The 5000-nt window shown below is 54.7% G+C and overlaps 1 non-coding gene across 1 annotated transcript in view; it reads left to right on the top strand.

Annotated features, from left to right (window-relative positions):
* The first annotated feature begins 3654 nt into the window (after positions 1–3654).
* Positions 3655–5000, top strand: part of LOC126197248 (small subunit ribosomal RNA) — a 1909-nt gene continuing 563 nt past the window's right edge. The window contains exon 1 of the ribosomal RNA XR_007539627.1: positions 3655–5000. This exon is cut by the window's right edge and continues 563 nt beyond it. This is a non-coding gene — a ribosomal RNA (small subunit ribosomal RNA).

Below are 5000 nucleotides of genomic sequence, written 5' to 3'. Positions count from 1 at the left end.
CCCGCACCCGTACGTGCCCCACCCCACCCACCAAAATCGCAAGTCCAGCGGATGAACGGCGGACGTTTCCCGCACTCGTAAGTTGCAATCCACACCTATATCTTGCGTTTCATGAAGAGTTTTATCCAATATTCGACATTCCCGCTGTCCCTAAACGTGCTCTAAGTCTGTGCGCGACCGCGTCGCTCACTGTACGGATTCCGATGCTGAGCGATCAGCTATGGGCCGCCCCATCCACGTCGGTCCCCGTGGGCGTTGCACTCGCAGTCGCAAAGACTCTGGGCAATGGCTATGTGCGCTCCGCAATATATTACTCGGACGAGTAATGAGGGTCCGAGCCCCCAGTGTGGGGAAAGTGTTTCGCAGCCCTGACCCACCGGCACGGTGTTGCGTCCCCCACCTCAAACATGTGACGTAGTCACACCACCGGTTTTGACTAATAGACAGAATGTTTATAATCATATGCCATACACCGGGGGACGATGCCGCGAGGTGTAGCTAGCTAGTGCAGTCGCACCGCTACTACTGTACAGAGATAGAACAGGCATTGACTATACATACATTAAGCTTATACACGGCGGTGCTTAGTAATACGCGCAGTCATCGGAATACAGATAACACATACAACTGTCCCTATACATGCTGAACGTCTGTGCACACAATGTCAACCACACGTCACCCACACACTCCATCACCCACTAGTCTATGCATGTAACAGACGCAGACACAACATCTAAGTACCAGCATGGAACAACATCCAGTGCATCCTCTCGGCCACAGTACACCATCCACACTATGATAACCAGACCGGGACGTCGAACCAGAAAACTGAATATCCCACTCTTCCTACAACCACCATTGCTCAGATACGCCACCAACACCCACACATGTCCTACACAGGGGTGCACCCAACAGCACCACACTGCCGCATCTCACAGCACATAAACAATGGCAGGAATGAAAGACACAGGTGTGCCACTCCTTTGCCACAAACACAGAACGGGCGCGCCACCTGCCATGAGCCACAAGTGCAACTGACGTGACATATCTGATAGTGCCTCAGGCGTCCACTTACTACCATCACTATCAACGAACCTCGCCACCCCACCCCCCCCCACACACACCATCCCTTAACCCAACTTCTGCCTTAACCTAACCCAACTTCTGCCTTAACCTAACCCAACTTCTGCCTTAACCTAACCCAACTTCTGCCTTAACCTAACCCAACTTCTGCCTTAACCTAACCCAACTTCTGCCTTAACCTAACCCAACTTCTGCCTTAACCTAACCCAACTTCTGCCTTAACCTAACCCAACTTCTGCCTTAACCTAACCCAACTTCTGCCTTAACCTAACCCAACTTCTGCCTTAACCTAACCCAACTTCTGCCTTAACCTAACCCAACTTCTGCCTTAACCTAACCCAACTTCTGCCTTAACCTAACCCAACTTCTGCCTTAACCTAACCCAACTTCTGCCTTAACCTAACCCAACTTCTGCCTTAACCTAACCCAACTTCTGCCTTAACCTAACCCAACTTCTGCCTTAACCTAACCCAACTTCTGCCTTAACCTAACCCAAGTTGCGCCTTAACCTAACCCAAGTTGCGCCTTAACCTAACCCAAGTTGCGCCTTAACCTAACCCAAGTTGCGCCTTAACCTAACCCAAGTTGCGCCTTAACCTAACCCAAGTTGCGCCTTAACCTAACCCAAGTTGCGCCCTAACCTAACCCAAGTTGCGCCCTAACCTAACCCAAGTTGCGCCCTAACCTAACCCAAGTTGCGCCCTAACCTAACCCAAGTTGCGCCCTAACCTAACCCAAGTTGCGCCCTAACCTAACCCAAGTTGCGCCCTAACCTAACCCAAGTTGCGCCCTAACCTAACCCAAGTTGCGCCCTAACCTAACCCAAGTTGCGCCCTAACCTAACCCAAGTTGCGCCCTAACCTAACCCAAGTTGCGCCCTAACCTAACCCAAGTTGCGCCCTAACCTAACCCAAGTTGCGCCCTAACCTAACCCAAGTTGCGCCCTAACCTAACCCAAGTTGCGCCCTAACCTAACCCAAGTTGCGCCCTAACCTAACCCAAGTTGCGCCTTAACCTAACCCAAGTTGCGCCTTAACCTAACCCACGTTGGGCCCTAACCTAACCCACGTTGGGCCCTAACCTAACCCACGTTGGGCCCTAACCTAACCCACGTTGGGCCCTAACCTAACCCACGTTGGGCCCTAACCTAACCCACGTTGCGCCCTAACCTGCCCTGTAATTGTTAGTTATATGACTCTAGGAATTCGTGTAGCGTTGCCTAATTGCAACCATCTCAACATAGTTCACTTCGCGCACACTGTGGTGTTCTGCGTATTGATTCATTTTACGGTGCGTACCCTCACATCTTGCGAGTGTTGCTTACTTTCCACATGGTCCCGCTATCCACTGTATTGTGTACTGCAATAGGACGTATATCGCCCCCGCCCCCCCCTCCCCTCCTGTCACCTCTAGCTCGTCGGTCAGGAGTTCGCGTGTTGAATGCGCTTCGCAGCTGTGCAATGGCATTCGTATACGTACGCTGGCCACCTTCCACGTGTTCTTTCGTGCACACGTCGCAGCGTGTATGTATTTTGATGGAGTGCGTCGTGACACACAACATCCAGGCATGCAAGACTCGTAGAAGTCGCAAATGTAGATGGATGTCTACGTTTGCTGCCCAAGTTACGCAAATGAACTGGAAATCCGTTGTTGCGCGGTTGTTCGCGCTGGAGGTGAATCGTTGATATCGACGATCGGTACAGGTATTAACCGGTTGCTTCAGCGACACCCGTCATACCCACGAACGTGAGTGGGCATGTGGGTATGAAGCGATACGCGGCGGTGGCTGGGTGGGACCGTCCCCGGCCGGTGAGGGGGGGGCGCCCGGCGTGCTGGCCGCGCGCTGCGTGGGCGCACGCGCGGCAGCCGGCTGGTGGGGGCGCCCAGTGGCAGGCGCGCCGGCTGACGGACGCGGCAGGCGGCGCATCTGCGTGCCGGCGCACCCAGCGCGCGGCGCCGTGCGGCCAAAGTGGGTCCTCCCGGGCCCGGTGCGAAGCGCGGTGGACATCTGCAGTGTGCTGGTCCGATTGAGGACTGTGTGCGTTGAGGATGCGCCGCCGCCCGGCACTCGGCGCCGCGACGCCGTCTGCTGCTCGGTCGCCCCCGCGGTTCTCGCAGGTGGTTTGTATCGCAGCTGTGCGGATGTGTTGGCGCGTGCGCTGTGCTGGGAGAGTTCGCTTTGGCACCCAAGTGGGGCTCTGCCCCTCTGTGGCGCTGGCGTTGGAGCTGCCCGGTCACTGTTTGTGGCCGCGTGTTGTCTCCCGCCGGCAACACCACGACAGCACGCTCCCGGGCCTCTGTCGGCAGCGGCAAGCTCAGTTGGGAGCACGGGTGGTCGCACTGAAAGCGTCTACTCGCCTATCTCCGGGCGATTGCGCCTCTCTCGAACCCGACCAAGTACTTAGGACGGCGCTGCGCGCCGCCGGGACCTGAGAGGGTTTCGAGGTGTATCGTGCAGGGGAGCCCAGCCTCCTCCTGTTTGCAGAATAATTGAGCGGACGCTTGCGTGTTCGCGCGGGCCCCCGGGACACACTCCCGGGCGGCCGGCTGCTCAGCTCTAGTTGACGCAGCTCCCTGGTTGATCCTGCCAGTAGTCATATGCTTGTCTCAAAGATTAAGCCATGCATGTCTCAGTACAAGCCGCATTAAGGTGAAACCGCGAATGGCTCATTAAATCAGTTATGGTTCCTTAGATCGTACCCACGTTACTTGGATAACTGTGGTAATTCTAGAGCTAATACATGCAAACAGAGTCCCGACCAGAGATGGAAGGGACGCTTTTATTAGATCAAAACCAATCGGTCGGCTCGTCCGGTCCGTTTGCCTTGGTGACTCTGAATAACTTTGGGCTGATCGCACGGTCTTCGTACCGGCGACGCATCTTTCAAATGTCTGCCTTATCAACTGTCGATGGTAGGTTCTGCGCCTACCATGGTTGTAACGGGTAACGGGGAATCAGGGTTCGATTCCGGAGAGGGAGCCTGAGAAACGGCTACCACATCCAAGGAAGGCAGCAGGCGCGCAAATTACCCACTCCCGGCACGGGGAGGTAGTGACGAAAAATAACGATACGGGACTCATCCGAGGCCCCGTAATCGGAATGAGTACACTTTAAATCCTTTAACGAGTATCTATTGGAGGGCAAGTCTGGTGCCAGCAGCCGCGGTAATTCCAGCTCCAATAGCGTATATTAAAGTTGTTGCGGTTAAAAAGCTCGTAGTTGGATTTGTGTCCCACGCTGTTGGTTCACCGCCCGTCGGTGTTTAACTGGCATGTATCGTGGGACGTCCTGCCGGTGGGGCGAGCCGAAGGCGTGCGACCGCCTCGTGCGTGCTCGTGCGTCCCGAGGCGGACCCCGTTGAAATCCTACCAGGGTGCTCTTTATTGAGTGTCTCGGTGGGCCGGCACGTTTACTTTGAACAAATTAGAGTGCTTAAAGCAGGCAAGCCCGCCTGAATACTGTGTGGATGGAATAATGGAATAGGACCTCGGTTCTATTTTGTTGGTTTTCGGAACCCGAGGTAATGATTAATAGGGACAGGCGGGGGCATTCGTATTGCGACGTTAGAGGTGAAATTCTTGGATCGTCGCAAGACGAACAGAAGCGAAAGCATTTGCCAAGTATGTTTTCATTAATCAAGAACGAAAGTTAGAGGTTCGAAGGCGATCAGATACCGCCCTAGTTCTAACCATAAACGATGCCAGCCAGCGATCCGCCGCAGTTCCTCCGATGACTCGGCGGGCAGCCTCCGGGAAACCAAAGCTTTTGGGTTCCGGGGGAAGTATGGTTGCAAAGCTGAAACTTAAAGGAATTGACGGAAGGGCACCACCAGGAGTGGAGCCTGCGGCTTAATTTGACTCAACACGGGAAACCTCACCAGGCCCGGACACCGGAAGGATTGACAGATTGATAGCTC

Source organism: Schistocerca nitens, chromosome 7 (assembly GCF_023898315.1).
Source record: "Schistocerca nitens isolate TAMUIC-IGC-003100 chromosome 7, iqSchNite1.1, whole genome shotgun sequence".
Classification (NCBI taxonomy): Eukaryota; Metazoa; Arthropoda; class Insecta; order Orthoptera; family Acrididae; genus Schistocerca; species Schistocerca nitens.
The sequence above is the reverse complement of the archived record's forward strand: the minus strand, read 5'-3'. Positions and strand labels throughout refer to the sequence as shown.